The sequence below is a fragment of the Ranitomeya variabilis genome, chromosome 4, assembly GCF_051348905.1.
Source record: "Ranitomeya variabilis isolate aRanVar5 chromosome 4, aRanVar5.hap1, whole genome shotgun sequence".
Lineage (NCBI taxonomy): Eukaryota > Metazoa > Chordata > Amphibia > Anura > Dendrobatidae > Ranitomeya > Ranitomeya variabilis.
Genome location: NC_135235.1, coordinates 693,352,861 through 693,370,914, shown reverse-complemented (window position 1 = coordinate 693,370,914; position 18,054 = coordinate 693,352,861). Strand labels below are relative to the sequence as shown.

General features: G+C 42.3%; 1 protein-coding gene across 1 annotated transcript in view; it reads right to left on the bottom strand.

The window, feature by feature from the left end:
* The window catches only part of LOC143767631 (uncharacterized), an 850,082-nt gene extending 839,845 nt beyond the window's left edge, over positions 1-10,237 (bottom strand). The window contains exon 1 of the mRNA XM_077256068.1: positions 10,001-10,237. The gene's annotated coding sequence lies outside the window, so the exon portion shown is untranslated. The remainder of the gene's footprint in view (positions 1-10,000) is intronic.
* Between the last annotated feature and the right edge of the window lie 7,817 nt (positions 10,238-18,054).

Sequence of the window (18,054 nt, the reverse complement as noted above, 5' to 3'; positions counted from 1 at the left end):
AGTCAGCTGACACTCGGCCGCGCTCCCCCTGTGAGCGCAGCTGATCGCGCTGGACGTACTATTCCGTCCTTGAGAAGTAGGGCCCACCAAAAATTCCTGTGAAGCACCTGAGGGGTTGTAAACTTCTTAAATGTGGTTTTGAGCACCTTGAGGAGGGCAGTTTTTAGAATGGTGTCACTTTTTGGTATTTTCTATCATATAGACCCCTCAAAGTGACTTCAAATGTGATGTGGTCCCTAAAAAAAAAATGGTGTTGTAAAAATAAGAAATCACTGGTCAACTATTAACCCTTATAACTCCCTAACAAAAAAAATTGGGTTCCAAAATTGTGCTGATCTAAAGTAGACATGTGGGAAATGTTACTTAATTAATATTTTGTGTAACATATCTGTGTTATTTAAGGGCATGAAAATTCAAAGTTGGAAAAATGTGAAATTGTCAAAATTTTCCATTTTTTTCACAAATAAACAAAGTAATATCAAATACATTTTACCACTATCATGAAGTACAATATGTCAGGAGAAAACAATTTCAGAATCACAGGGATCCGTTGAAGCGTTCCAGAGTTATAACGTCATAAAGGGACAGTGTCAGAATTGTAAAAATTGGCCCGGTCATTAACGTGCAAACCACCCTTGGGGGTAAAGGGGTTAAAATGAAAAGTATTCAGGCGAATCGCATATATGATATTAACTAAATGGAGGCCTGAGGATATCGCATTGTAAGGGCGGTAATGTCACGATGAGGGCAGGCTTTGCTGCATTGAGTATCTCCCCCCCCCCCATGTGCTCACTCAAATATCCACTCTCTTTCTCCATGTGCTGACTTCTCCCATCTGTGCTCTCTTGAGATAGCAGAGGATACATTTTGTGAGGTAAAATATTGTTTAAAAACAGTCAGTGAAATATTTTACCTCACAAAATGAATCCTCGGTGATCCCCTGCTGTAATGTCAGTATTGTCTTTTGATTCCTCCCCTGCATAAGAGATGTGCTATGCTCCTTACACGGCCAGCCGAATGACTTACTGTGACTGCGCGGAATTCATATAAGTGCTTGCATATGTGTAGATCAGCGATTTATGCTATTTCAGTGGAAAATTCAGAATACACTGTTTCAGAAAAAGTTCATATATGAGTTTTTAGAAATATAACAGAATATTATAATGTTTCTCATCATTTCTCAAAAACCTTACGTGATAGAAAAAAATCCGAAGTCATTTCTGAAATCAGCATGAAAAAAATCAGGAACACTCAAAATTGTCCAAGGGACAAAACCTTTGTAACACAGTGATCAGCCCACAGTTGTATATTTAGCCTTTACTGGCTATTAAAATAGGGAGACCCCTCCAAAAAAAACGACGTGAGGTCCCCCAATAATTAATAGCCAGAAAATGCTATGCAGATAGATGTGGGCTGAAATTCATAGCCTAGGTAGGGGCCATGAATTTTACCCCCACTTCAGCTACAAAGACCAGCTCACAGCTGCCCCAGAAAAGGCACATCTGTAAGATGGGCCAATTCCTGCATTTAGCCTCTCTCCTCATTGCCCTGTAGCGGTGACATATGGGGTAATAGGGGTTAATGTCACCTTTGTATTGTAAGGTGACATCAAGCAGGCTTAGTAATGGAGAGGTATCAATAATATACCTATCCATTACTAATCCTATATATGTTAAAGGGTTAAATAAGCACACAGCCAGAATAATATATTTTAATCAAATAAAACACTATAAATTTTTCCCTTCTTTATTGTTCTGCCAATCCATGCGATGCCCTTGATCTCCTGCAAAAAAATAAAATAATAAACCAACACAAACACTCCCTGGTCCAATGTAGTCCATTTAATAACAAGTGTCGTACGACGATCTTCCCTATATAGCTGTCACATCAGGAGATGTGATAACTCTACAGGGCCTCAGTTTTATTCTTCAGGTCAGTACGATTACAGCAATACCTCATTTATATTTTTTTTATGTTTTGGCGCTTTTATACAATAAAAACAATTTTATATAAACAATTATTTTTGCATCGCTTTATTCTGAGGGCGTCTTATCTTTTTGCGTTTTTTTGTGTGACAAGGTGACGTTTTCAGCGGTAAAATGTTTATTTATATCCGTCTTTTTTATCGTATTTTATTCAAATTTTTGTTAGGCGGTATGATAATAAAGCATTGTTTTTTGCCTCGTTTTTTTTTACAGTGTTCACTGAAGGGGTTAGCTAGCGGGACAGTTTTATAGGTTGGGTCGTTATAGACGCTGCAATTTTAAATTTGTGTACTTTTATTGTTTGTTTTTTTATTTACATAAAGAAATGTATTTATTGGAACAGTTTTTTTTCCTCTTTATTTAGGAATTTAAAAAAATATTTTTACACGGTGTAATATATATATTTTTTTACTTTTTAACATTGTCTCAGGGTGGGACATCATTGTTTAGTGTCAGATCGCTGATCTGACACTTTGCAAAACACTGTGTCAGATCAGCGATCTGACAGGTAGTGCAGGAAGCCACCTTCCTGCAGGACTTGGAACGCCCCCCCGCAGCCATCTTTGATCCAGAGCCTGCAGGGAGTAGGTCGGAGGAGACGCTCGGAACAATGCGATCACATCACGTTGTTCCGAGGGTCTCAGGGAAGCAAGCAGGGAGCCCCCTTGCTGCGCAAAGATTCCCTATGCCACAGGAACGCTGCGATAATGTTTGATTGAAGTGTTCCGGGGGTTGATGTGCCGGGAGTGGTCCGTGCCGGATGTCAGCTGTAATAATCAGCTGATACCAGTCCGTGATCGTCCGCATTCCCCTCCTGAGCGCGGCTGATCGCACATGACGTACTATGCCGTCCCTGGGAATTAAGTCCCAGGTCACCTCGACGGGATAGTACGTCAGATGGCAGAATGGGGTTAAATAGTACACGCAAAACACCAGTGTCAACATCTACAGTGAAGAGGCGACTCCGGGATGCTGGCCTCAGGGCAGAGTGGCAAAGAAAAAGCCATATCTGAGACAGGCTATTAAAAGGAAAAGATTAATATGGGCAAAAGAACACAGACATTGGACAGAGGAAGATTGGAAAAAAGTGTTATGGACAGACGAATCCAAGTTTGAGGTGTTTGGATCAAACAAAAGAACATTTGTAAGACGCAGAACAACTGAAAAGATGCTGGAAGAGTGCCTGACGCTATCTGTCAAGCATGGTGGAGGTAATGTGATGGTCTGGGGTTGCTTTGGTGCTGGTAAAGTGGGAGATTTGTTCAAGGTAAAAGGGATATTGAATAAGAAAGTCTTTCACTCCATTTTGCAACGCCATGCCATACCCTGTGGACAGCGCTTGTTTGGAGCCAATTTCATCCTACAACAGGACAATGACCCAAAGCACTCCTCCAAATTATGCAAGAACTATTTAGGGAAGAAGCTGGCATCTGGTATTCTATCTGTAATGGAGTGGCCAGCGCAGTCACCAGATATCAACCCCATTGAGCTGTTGTGGGAGCAGCTTGACCGTATGGTACGCAAAAAGTGCCCATCAAGGCAAACCAACTTGTGGGAGGGGCTTCTGAAATTTCTCCAGATTACCTCAGCAAATTAACTTTTAGAATGCCAAAGGTCTGCAATGCTGTAATTGCTGCAAAGGGAACATTGTTTGACAAAAGCAAAGTTTGAAGGAGAAAATTATTATTTCAAATAAAAATCTTTTCATCAAACCTTGTCAATGTCTGGACTAGATTTTCAATTCATTTGGCAACTCATATGATTAATAAAAGTATGAGTTTTCATGGAAACACAAAATTGTCTGGGTATACAGCAGTTGTAGTATCACTTATATCATGTGCAGTACAGACCAAAAGTTTGGACACATCTCATTTAAAGATTTTTCTGCATTTTCATGACTATGAAAATTGTACATTCACACTGAAGGCATCAAAACTATAAATTAACACCTGTGGAATTATATACTTAACAAAAAAGTGTGAAACAACTGAAATTATGTCTTACATTCTAGGTTCTTCAAAGTAGCCACCTTTTCCTTTGATGACTGCTTTGCACACTCTTGGCATTCTCTTGATGAGCTTCAAGAGGTAGTCACCGGGAATGGTCTTCCAACAATCTTGAAGGAGTTCCCAGAGATGCTTAGCACTTGTTGGCCCTTTTGCCTTCACTCTGCGGTCCAGCTCACCCCAAACCATCTCGATTGGGTTCAGGTCTGGTGACTGTGGAGGTCAGGTCATCTATCATAGCATCCCATCACTCTCCTTCTTGGTCAAATAGCCCTTACACAGCCTCGAGGTGTGTTTGGGGTCATTGTCCTGTTGAAAAATAAATGATGGTCCAACTAAACGCAAACCGAATGGAATAGCATGCCGCTGCAAGATGGTGTGGTAGCCATGCTGGTTCAGTATGCCTTCAATTTTGAATAAATCCCCAACAGTGTCACCAGCAAAGCACCCCCACACCATCACACCTCCTCCTCCATGCTTCACTGTGGGAACCAGGCACGTAGAGTTTATCCGTTCACCTTTTCTGTGTCGCACAAAGACACGGTGGTTGGAACCAAAGAACTCAAATTTGGAGTCATTAGACCATGGCACAGATTTCTACTGGTCTAAAGTCCATTCCTTGTGTTCTTTAGCCCAAACAAGTCTCTTTTGCTTGTTGCCTATCCTTAGCAGTGGTTTCCTAGCAGCTATTTTACCATGAAGGCCTGCTGCACAAAGTCTCCTCTTAACAGTTGTTGTAGAGATGTGTCTGCTGCTAGACCTGTATGTGGCATTGATCAGGTCTCAAATCTGAGTTTCTGTTAATCTGACGATTTCTGAGGCTGGTGACTCGGATAAACTTATCCTCAGAAGCAGAGGTGACTCTTGATCTTCCTTTCCTGGGGCGGTCCTCATGTGAGCCAGTTTCTTCCAGTGCTTGATGGCTTTTGCCAATGCACTTGGGGACACTTTCAAAGTTTTCCCAATTTTTCGGACTGACTGACCTTCATTTCTTAAAGTAATGATGGCCACTCGTTTTTCTTTACTAAGCTGCTTTTTTCTTGCCATAATACAAATTCTAACAGTCTATTCAGTAGGACTATCAGCTGTGTATCCACCAGACTTCTGCTCAACACAACTGATAGTCCCATCCCCATTTATAAGGCAAGAAATCCCACTTATTAAACCTGACAGGGCACACCTGTGAAATGAAAACTATTTCCGGTGACTACCTCTTGAAGCTCATCAAGAGAATGCCAAGAGTGTGCATAGCAGTGAAAGAAAAAGGTGGCTACTTTGAAGAACCTAGAATATAAGACATATTTCAGTTGCTTCACACTATTTTGTTAAGTATTTAATTCCACATGTGTTAATTCATAGTTTTGATGTCTTCAGTGTGAATTTACAATTTCCATAGTCATGAAAATACCGAAAAATTTTTAAATGAGGTGTGTCCAAACTTTTGGTCTGTACTGTACAGCAATAGTAGTATCACCTATATAATGTATATATCAGTTGTAGTATCACCTATATAATTTAAATACAGCAGTTGTATCACCTATATAATTTATACAGAAGTTGTAGTATCACTTATATAATGTAGATACAGCAGTTGTTGCATTACTTATATAATGTATGTAGCAGTTATAGAATCGCCTAGATAATGTATATAACAGTTGTAGTATCTCTTACATAATGTATGCAGCAGTTGTAGTATCACCTATGCAATATATATATATATATATATATATATACAGCAGTTGTAGTATCACTTATATCATTTACACTACCATTCAAACGTTTTGGGTCACCTAGAAATTTCCTTATTTTTGAAAGAAAAGCACAGTTTTTTCCAAAGAAGCTAACATTAAATGATTCAGAAATACACTCTATAAATCGTTAATGTGGTAAGTGACTATTCTAGCTGCAAACGTCTGGTTTGTAATGCAATATCTTCATAGGTGTATAAAGGCCAATTTCCAACAACCATCACTCCAGTGTTCTTATGGTACTTTATGTTTGCTAACTGGCTAATGGTTAGTTAGAATACCCTTGAAAACCCTTGTGCAAGTTTGTTAGCAGAGCTGAAAACAGTTTGGCTGATTAGAGAACCTATAAACCTGACCTTTCTTTGAGCTATCTTATAGTTGAGAATCTGGAGCATTACATTTGTTCCTTCCATTAAACTCTCAAAATGGCCAGAAAATATAACTGTCATGTGAAACTCGACAGTCTATTCTTGTTCTTAGAAATGATGGCTATTCCATGCGAGAAATTGCCAAGAAACTGAAGATTTCCTACAACAGTGTGTACTACTCCCTTAAGAGGAGAGCACAAACAGGCTCTAACCAGAATAGAAAGAGAAGTGGGAGGCTCCACTGCACAACTGAGCAACAAGACAAGTACACTAGAGTCTGTATTTTGAGAAATCGATGCCTCACAGTTTCTCAACTATCAGCTTCATTAAATAGTACAGGTCCTTCTCAAAAAATTAGCATATAGTGTTAAATTTCATTATTTACCATAATGTAATGATTACAATTAAACTTTCATATATTATAGATTCATTATCCACCAACTGAAATTTGTCAGGTCTTTTATTGTTTTAATACTGATGATTTTGGCATACAACTCCTGAAAACCCAAAAAACCTGTCTCAATAAATTAGCATATCAAGAAAAGGTTCTCTAAACGACCTATTACCCTAATCTTCTGAATCAACTAATTAACTCTAAACACATGCAAAAGATACCTGAGGCTTTTAAAAACTCCCTGCCTGGTTCATTACTCAAAACCCCCATCATGGGTAAGTCTAGCGACCTGACAGATGTCAAGAAGGCCATCATTGACACCCTCAAGCAAGAGGGTAAGACCCAGAAAGAAATTTCTCAACAAATAGGCTGTTCCCAGAGTGCTGTATCAAGGCACCTCAATGGTAAGTCTGTTGGAAGGAAACAATGTGGCAGAAAACGCTGTACAACGAGAAGAGGTGACCGGAACCTGAGGAAGCAGTGGACTGAGTCTGGTGTGGAAACATCCAGAGCCACCGTGCACAGGCGTGTGCAGGAAATGGGCTACAGGTGCCGCATTCCCCAGGTAAAGCCACTTTTGAACCATAAACAGCGGCAGAAGCGCCTGACCTGGGCTACAGAGAAGCAGCACTGGACTGTTGCTAAGTGGTCCCAAGTACTTTTTTCTGATGAAAGCAAATTTTGCATGTCATTCGGAAATCAAGGTGCCAGAGTCTGGAGGAAGACTGGGGAGAAGGAAATGCCAAAATGCCTGAAGTCCAGTGTCAAGTACCCACAGTCAGTGATGGTGTGGGGTGCCATGTCAGCTGCTGGTGTTGGTCCACTGTGTTTCATCAAGGGCAGGGTCAATGCAGCTAGCTATCAGGAGATTTTGGAGCACTTCATGCTTCCATCGGCTGAAATGCTTTATGGAGATGAAGATTTCATTTTCCAGCACGACCTGGGACCTGCTCACAGTGCCAAAACCACTGGTAAATGGTTTACTGACCATGGTATTACTGTGCTCAATTGGCCTGCCAACTCTCCTGACCTGAACCCCATAGAGAATCTGTGGGATATTGTGAAGAGAAAGTTGAGAGACGCAAGACCCAACACTCTGGATGAGCTTAAGGCCGCTATTGAAGCATCCTGGGCCTCCATAACATCTCAGCAGTGTCACAGGCTGATTGCCTTCATGCCACGCCGCAATGAAGCAGTCATTTCTGCCAAAGGATTCCCGACCAAGTATTGAGTGCATAACTGAACATTATTATTTGATGGTTTTTTTGTTTGTTATTAAAAAACACTTTTATTTGATTGGACGGGTGAAATATGCTAATTTATTGAGACAGGTTTTTTGGGTTTTCAGGAGTTGTATGCCAAAATCATCAGTATTAAAACAATAAAAGACCTGACAAATTTCAGTTGGTGGATAATGAATCTATATTATATGAAAGTTTAATTGTAATCATTACATTATGGTAAATAATGAAATTTAACACTATATGCTAATTTTTTGAGAAGGACCTGTACATGCAAACGCCAGTGTCAACATCTACAGTGAAGAGGCGACTCCGGGATGTTGGCCTTCAGGGCAGAGTGGCAAAGAAAAAGCCATATCTGAGACTGGCTAATAAAAGGAACAGATTTATATGGGCAAAAGAACACAGACATTGGACAGATGAAGATTGGAAAAAAGTGTTATGGACAGACGAATCCAAGTGTGAGGTGTTTGGATCACACAGAAGAACAGTTGTGAGAGGCAAAACAACTGAAAAGATGCTGGAAGAGTGCCTGATGCCATCTGTCAAGCATGGTGGAGGTATTGTGATGGGCTGGGGTTGCTTTGGTGCCGGTAAAGTGGGAGATTTGTACAAGGTAAAAGAGATTTTGAATATGGAAGGCTATCACTCCATTTTGCAATGCCATGCCATACCCTGTGGACAGCACTTGATTGGAGCCACTTTCATCCTACAACAGGACAATGACCTAAAGCACATCTCCAAATTATGCAAGAACTATTTAGGGAAGAAGCAGGCAGCTGGTATCTATCTGTAATGGAGTGGCCAGTGCAGTCACCAGACCTCAACCCCATTGAGCTGTTGTGGGAGCAGCTTGACCGTATGGAACGCAAAAAGTGCCCATCATGCCAAACCAACTCGTGGGAGGGGCTTCTGAAAGCATGGGCTGAAATTTCTCCAGATTACCGCAGCAAATTAACTGCTAGAATGCCAAAGGTCTGCAATGCTGTAATTGCTGCAAAGGGAGTATTCTTTGACGAAAGCAAAGTTTGAAGGAGAAAATTATTATTTCAAATAAAAATCTTTTTATCAAACCTTGTCAGTATCTGGACTAGATTTTCAATTCATTTCGCAACTCATTTGAGTAATAAAAGTGTGAGTTTTCATGGAAAACACAAAATTGTATGGGTGACCCTAAACTTTTGAACGGTAGTGTGTATACAGCAGTTGCAGTATATATAGTATTAATGTATATACATCAGTTGTAGTATCACCTATATAATGTATACAGCAGTTGTAGTATCACCTATATGATGTATACAGCAGTTGTAATATTACGTATATAATGTATACAGCAGTTGTAGTATCACCTATATAATGTATACAGCAGTTGTAATATTACCTATATGATGTATACAGCAGTTGTAGTATCACCTATATAATGTATACAGCAGTTGTAGTATCACCTATATAATGTATACAGCAGTTGTAATATTACCTATATAATGTATACAGCAGTTGTAGTATCACCTATATAATGTATACAGCAGTTGTAATATTACCTATATAATGTATACAGCAGTTGTAGTATCACCTATATAATGTATACAGCAGTTGTAATATTACCTATATAATGTATACAGCAGTTGTAGTATCACCTGTATAATGTATACAGCAGTTGTAGTATCACCTATATAATGTATACAGCAGTTGTAATATTACCTATATAATGTATACAGCAGTTGTAGTATCACCTATATAATGTATACAGCAGTTGTAATATTACCTATATCATGTATACAGCAGTTGTAGTATTACCTATATAATGTATACAGCAGTTGTAGTATCACCTATATAATGTATACAGCAGTTGTAGTATCACCTATATAATGTATACAGCAGTTGTAGTATCACCTATATAATGTATACAGCAGTTGTAATATTACCTATATCATGTATACAGCAGTTGTAGTATCACCTATATCAGTGTTTCTCAACTCCAGTCCTCAAGACCCCACAGCAGGTCATGTTTTCAGGATTGCCTTAGTATTGCACAAGTGATAATTTCATCACCTGCTCAAGCATTAATTCCATCGCCTATACAATACTAAGGAAATCCTGAAAACATGACCTGTTGAGGGGTCTGTAGGACAGGAGTTGAGAAACACTGACCTATATAATGTATATAGCAGTTGTAGTATCACCTATATAAATTATATACAGCAGTTGTATTATCACCTATATAATGTCCATGAAAAAAAGTAAATGGTGGCACTCACTGTCCCATAAAAGTTCCTTTATTGCCCCACACTAAAGCCTGGGTGCAAGAGTGTCCGTGGGATACATGTCAGATGACGGCCGTTTTGCGCCTCCTGCGCTTGTCCTGTACTGAAGGGGAAATGATGAGGATCTTACTTAGAACCAAGAGAACCTCCCTCTATGACATCAATCAACATTAAATTAAATACTCCTATAGCAATTTTATAAACAGGCTGTCATGTCAGATTTCTCCTTACAACCTGTTGCGCCCTGAGCCCATGTGCACCTGGTCCATCTGGCGCCCTTATCAGTAGCAGTTTACGGAGATCTCCTCCCCGGACTGCCAGCTTTACCCTTTCGAGTCCTGTAAAGTGTAATACCCCTGGATTACCACTGTGGCTTTCCCTGATATGTTGGATTAGTTGTCGTGACCCTTGGCTGGTTTGTATGGATTTATAATGTTCTCGGAATTGAACAAACAGTGGTCGGATGGTTTGGCCTATATAGAAGAAATGACAGGGACAGAAAATGACATCTAGTACGTGACAAGTCCGACAAGGGCTGAAATCCTGGACCACTCCTCCTGTCCTGTATATATACACTGCACAGAACCACTCCTCCTGTCCTGTATATATACACTGCACAGTACCACTCCTCCTGTCCTGTATATATACACTGCACAGTACCGCTCCTCCTGTCCTGTATATATACACTGCACAGTACCGCTCCTCCTGTCCTGTATATATACACTGCACAGTACCGCTCCTCCTGTCCTGTATAAATACACTGCACAGTACCATTCCTCCTGTCCTGTATATATACACTGCACAGTACCACTCCTCATGTCCTGTATATATACACTGCACAGTACCACTCCTGTCCTGTATATATACACTGCACAGTACCACTCCTCCTGTCCTGTATATATACACTGCACAGTACCACTCCTCCTGTCCTGTATATATACACTGCACAGTACCACTCCTCCTGTCCTGTATATATACACTGCACAGTACCACTCCTGTCCTGTATATATACACTGCACAGTACCACTCCTCCTGTCCTGTATATATACACTGCACAGTACCGCTCCTCCTGTCCTGTGTATATACAATGCACAGTACCACTCTTCCTGTCCTGTATAAATACACTGCACAGTACCGCTCCTCCTGTCCTGTGTATATACAATGCACAGTACCACTCTTCCTGTCCTGTATAAATACACTGCACAGTACCGCTCCTCCTGTCCTGTATATATACACTGCACAATACCGCTCCTCCTCTCCTGTATATATACACCGCACAGTACCACTCCTCCTGTCCTGTATATACACTGCACAGTACCACTCCTCCTGTCCTGTATATATACACTGCACGGTACCACTTCTCCTGTCCTGTATATATACACTGCACAGTACCATTCCTCCTGTCCTGTATATATACACTGCACAGTACCACTCCTCCTGTCCTGTATATATACACTGCACAGTACCGCTCCTCCTGTCCTGTATATATACACTGCACAGTACCGCTCCTCCTGTCCTGTATATATACACTGCACAGTACCACTCCTCCTGTCCTGTATAAATACACTGCACAGTACCATTCCTCCTGTCCTGTATATATACACTGCACAGTACCGCTCCTCCTGTCCTGTATATATACACTGCACAGTACCACTCCTCATGTCCTGTATATATACACTGCACAGTACCACTCCTGTCCTGTATATATGCACTGCACAGTACCACTCCTCCTGTCCTGTATATATACACTGCACAGTACCACTCCTCCTGTCCTGTATATATACACTGCACAGTACCACTCCTGTCCTGTATATATACACTGCACAGTACCACTCCTCCTGTCCTGTATATATACACTGCACAGTACCGCTCCTCCTGTCCTGTATATATACACTGCACAGTACCACTCCTCCTGTCCTGTATAAATACACTGCACAGTACCGCTCCTCCTGTCCTGTATATATACACTGCACAATACCGCTCCTCCTCTCCTGTATATATACACCGCACAGTACCACTCCTCCTGTCCTGTATATACACTGCACAGTACCACTCCTCCTGTCCTGTATATATACACTGCACAGTACCAATTCTCCTGTCCTGTATATATACACTGCACAGCACCATTCCTCCTGTCCTGTATATATACACTGCACAGTACCGCTTCTCCTGTCCTGTATATATACACTGCACAGTACCACTTCTCCTGTCCTGTATATATACACTGCACAGTTCCACTCCTCCTGTCCTGTATATATACTGTACAGTACCTCTCCCATGTATAAATACACTGCACAGTACCACTCCTCCTGTCCTGTATATACACACCGCACAGTACCACTCCTCCTGTCCTGTATATATACACTGCACAGTACCGCTCCTCATGTCCTGTATATATACACTGCACAGTACCATTCATCCTGTCCTGTATAAATACACTGCACAGTACCATTCCTCCTGTCCTGTATATATACACTGCACAGTACCGCTCCTCCTGTCCTGTATATATACACTGCACAGTACCACTCCTCATGTCCTGTATATATACACTGCACAGTACCACTCCTGCCCTGTATATATACACTGCACAGTACCACTCCTCCTGTCCTGTATATATACACTGCACAGTACCACTCCTCCTGTCCTGTATATATACACTGCACAGTACCACTCCTGTCCTGTATATATACACTGCACAGTACCACTCCTCCTGTCCTGTATATATACACTGCACAGTACCGCTCCTCCTGTCCTGTATATATACACTGCACAGTACCACTCCTCCTGTCCTGTATAAATACACTGCACAGTACCGCTCCTCCTGTCCTGTATATATACACTGCACAATACCGCTCCTCCTCTCCTGTATATATACACCGCACAGTACCACTCCTCCTGTCCTGTATATACACTGCACAGTACCACTCCTCCTGTCCTGTATATATACACTGCACAGTACCACTTCTCCTGTCCTGTATATATACACTGCACAGCACCATTCCTCCTGTCCTGTATATATACACTGCACAGTACCGCTTCTCCTGTCCTGTATATATACACTGCACAGTACCACTTCTCCTGTCCTGTATATATACACTGCACAGTTCCACTCCTCCTGTCCTGTATATATACTGTACAGTACCTCTCCCATGTATAAATACACTGCACAGTACCACTCCTCCTGTCCTGTATATACACACCGCACAGTACCACTCCCCCTGTCCTGTATATATACACTGCACAGTACCACTCCTCCTGTCCTGTATATATACACTGCACATTACCACTCCTCCTCTCCTGTATATATACACTGCACAGTACCACTCCTCCTGTCCTGTATATACACTGCACAGTACCACTCCTCCTGTCCTGTATATATACACTGCACAGTACCACTTCTCCTGTCCTGTATATATACACTGCACAGTTCCACTCCTCCTGTCCTGTATATATTCTGTACAGTACCTCTCCCATGTATAAATACACTGCACAGTACCACTCCTCCTGTCCTGTATATACACACCGCACAGTACCACTCCTCCTGTCCTGTATATATACACTGCACAGTACCACTCCTCCTGTCCTGTATATATACACTGCACAATACCGCTCCTCCTCTCCTGTATATATACACCGCACAGTACCACTCCTCCTGTCCTGTATATACACTGCACAGTACCACTCCTCCTGTCCTGTATATATACACTGCACAGTACCACTTCTCCTGTCCTGTATATATACACTGCACAGCACCATTCCTCCTGTCCTGTATATATACACTGCACAGTACCGCTTCTCCTGTCCTGTATATATACACTGCACAGTACCACTTCTCCTGTCCTGTATATATACATTGCACAGTTCCACTCCTCCTGTCCTGTATATATACTGTACAGTACCTCTCCCATGTATAAATACACTGCACAGTACCACACCTCCTGTCCTGTATATACACACCGCACAGTACCACTCCTCCTGTCCTGTATATATACACTGCACAGTACCGCTCCTCCTGTCCTGTATATATACACTGCACAGTACCATTCATCCTGTCCTGTATAAATACACTGCACAGTACCATTCCTCCTGTCCTGTATATATACACTGCACAGTACCGCTCCTCCTGTCCTGTATATATACACTGCACAGTACCACTCCTCATGTCCTTTATATATACACTGCACAGTACCACTCCTGTCCTGTATATATACACTGCACAGTACCACTCCTCCTGTCCTGTATATATACACTGCACAGTACCACTCCTCCTGTCCTGTATATATACACTGCACAGTACCACTCCTGTCCTGTATATATACACTGCACAGTACCACTCCTCCTGTCCTGTATATATACACTGCACAGTACCACTCCTCCTGTCCTGTATAAATACACTGCACAGTACCGCTCCTCCTGTCCTGTATATATACACTGCACAATACCGCTCCTCCTCTCCTGTATATATACACCGCACAGTACCACTCCTCCTGTCCTGTATATACACTGCACAGTACCACTCCTCCTGTCCTGTATATATACACTGCACAGTACCACTTCTCCTGTCCTGTATATATACACTGCACAGCACCATTCCTCCTGTCCTGTATATATACACTGCACAGTACCGCTTCTCCTGTCCTGTATATATACACTGCACAGTACCACTTCTCCTGTCCTGTATATATACACTGCACAGTTCCACTCCTCCTGTCCTGTATATATACTGTACAGTACCTCTCCCATCTATAAATACACTGCACAGTACCACTCCTCCTGTCCTGTATATACACGCCGCACAGTACCACTCCTCCTGTCCTGTATATATACACTGCACAGTACCACTCCTCCTGTCCTGTATATATACACTGCACATTACCACTCCTATCCTGTATATACACACTGCACAGTACCACTCCTCCTGTCCTGTATAAATACACTGCACAGTACCACTCCCCCTGTCCTGTATAAATACACTGCACAGTACCGCTCCTCCTGTCCTGTATATATACACTGCACAGTACCACTCCTCCTGTCCTGTATATATACACTGCACAGTACCACTCCTCCTGACAAGTATATATACACTGCACAGTACCGCACCTCCTGTCCTGTATATATACACTGCACAGTTCCACTCCTCCTGTCCTGTATATATACACTGCACAGTACCACTCCTCCTGTCCTGTATATATACACTGCACAGTACCACTCCTCCTGTCCTGTATATATACACTGCACAGTACCACTCCTCCTGTCCTGTATATATACACTGCACAGTACCACTCCTCCTGTCCTGTATATATACACTGCACAGTACCACTCCTCCTGTCCTGTATATATACTGTACAGTACCACTCCTCCTGTCCTGTATATATACACTGCACACTAACACTTCTCCTGTCCTGTATATATACACTGCACAGTACCACTCCTCCTGTCCTGTATATATACTGTACAGTACCACTCCTCCTGTCCTGTATATATACACTGCACAGTACCGCTCCTCCTGTCCTGTATATATACACTGACAGTACCACTCCTCCTGTCCTGTATATATACACTGCACAGTACCACTCCTCCTGACAAGTATATATACACTGCACAGTACCGCACCTCCTGTCCTGTATATATACACTGCACAGTACCACTCCTCCTGTCCTGTATATATACACTGCACAGTACCACTCCTCCTGTCCTGTATATATACACTGCACAGTACCACTCTTCCTGTCCTGTATATATACACTGCACAGTACCACTCCTCCTGTCCTGTACATATACACTGCACAGTACCACTCCTCCTGTCCTGTATATATACTGTACAGTACCACTCCTCCTGTCCTGTATATATGCACTGCACAGTACCACTCCTCCTGTCCTGTATATATACTGTACAGTACCACTCCTCCTGTCCTGTATATATACACTGCACACTAACACTTCTCCTGTCCTGTATATATACACTGCACAGTACCACTCCTCCTGTCCTGTATATATACTGTACAGTACCACTCCTCCTGTCCTGTATATATACACTGCACAGCACCACTCCTCCTGTCCTGTATATATACACTGCACAGTACCACTCCTCCTGTCCTGTATGTATACACTGCACAGTACCACTCCTCCTGTCCTGTATATATACACTGCACAGTACCACTCCTCCTGTCCTGTATATATGCACTGCACAGTACCACTCCTCCTGTCCTGTATATATACTGTACAGTACCACTCCTCCTGTCCTGTATATATACACTGCACAGGACCACTCCTCCTGTCCTGTATATATACACTGCACAGTACCACTCCTCCTGTCCTGTATATATGCACTGCACAGTACCACTCCTCCTGTCCTGTATATATACTGTACAGTACCACTCCTCCTGTCCTGTATATATACACTGCACAGTACCACTCCTCCTGTCCTGTATATATACACTGCACAGTACCACTCCTCCTGTCCTGTATATACACACTGCACAGTACCACTCCTCCTGTCCTGTATATATGCACTGCACAGTACCACTCCTCCTGTCCTGTATATATACTGTACAGTACCACTCCTCCTGTCCTGTATATATACACTGCACAGTACCACTCCTCCTGTCCGGTATATATACACTGCACAGTACCACTCCTCCTGTCCTGTATATATGCACTGCACAGTACCACTCCTCCTGTCCTGTATATATACTGTACAGTACCACTCCTCCTGTCCTGTATATATACACTGCACAGTACCACTCCTCCTGTCCTGTATATATACACTGCACAGTACCACTCCCCCGTCCTGTATAAATACACTGCACAGTACCGCTCCTCCTGTCCTGTATATATACACTGCACAGTACCACTCCTCCTGTCCTGTATATATACACTGCACAGTACCACTCCTCCTGACATGTATATATACACTGCACAGTACCGCACCTCCTGTCCTGTATATATACACTGTACAGTTCCACTCCTCCTGTCCTGTATATATACACTGCACAGTACCACTCCTCCTGTCCTGTATATATACACTGCACAGTACCACTCCTCCTGTCCTGTATATATACACTGCACAGTACCACTCCTCCTGTCCTGTATATATACTGTACAGTACCACTCCTCCTGTCCTGTATTTATGCACTGCACAGTACCACTCCTCCTGTCCTGTATATATACTGTACAGTACCACTCCTCCTGTCCTGTATATATACACTGCACAGTAACACTTCTCCTGTCCTGTATATATACACTGCACAGTACCACTCCTCCTGTCCTGTATATATACTGTACAGTACCACTCCTCCTGTCCTGTATATATACACTGCACAGCACCACTCCTCCTGTCCTGTATATATACACTGCACAGTACCACTCCTCCTGTCCTGTATATATACACTGCACAGTACCACTCCTCCTGTCCTGTATATATACACTGCACAGTACCACTCCTCCTGTCCTGTATATATGCACTGCACAGTACCACTCCTCCTGTCCTGTATATATGCACTGCACGGTACCACTCCTCCTGTCCTGTATATATACTGTACGGTACCACTCCTCCTGTCCTGTATATATACACTGCACAGTACCACTCCTCCTGTCCTGTATATATACACTGCACAGTACCACTCCTCCTGTCCTGTATATATACTGTACAGTACCACTCCTCCTGTCCTGTATATATACACTGCACAGTACCGCTCCTCCTGTCCTGTATATATACACTGCACAGTACCACTCCTCCTGTCCTGTATATATACACTGCACATTACCACTCCTCCTGTCCTGTATATATACACTGCACAGTACCACTCCTCCTGTCCTGTATATATGCACTGCACAGTACCACTCCTCCTGTCCTGTATATATGCACTGCACAGTACTACTCCTCCTGTCCTGTATATATGCACTGCACAGTACCACTCCTCCTGTCCTGTATATATACTGTACAGTACCACTCCTCCTGTCCTGTATATATACACTGCACAGTACCACTCCTCCTGTCCTGTATATATACTGTACAGTACCACTCCTCTTGTCCTGTATATATACTC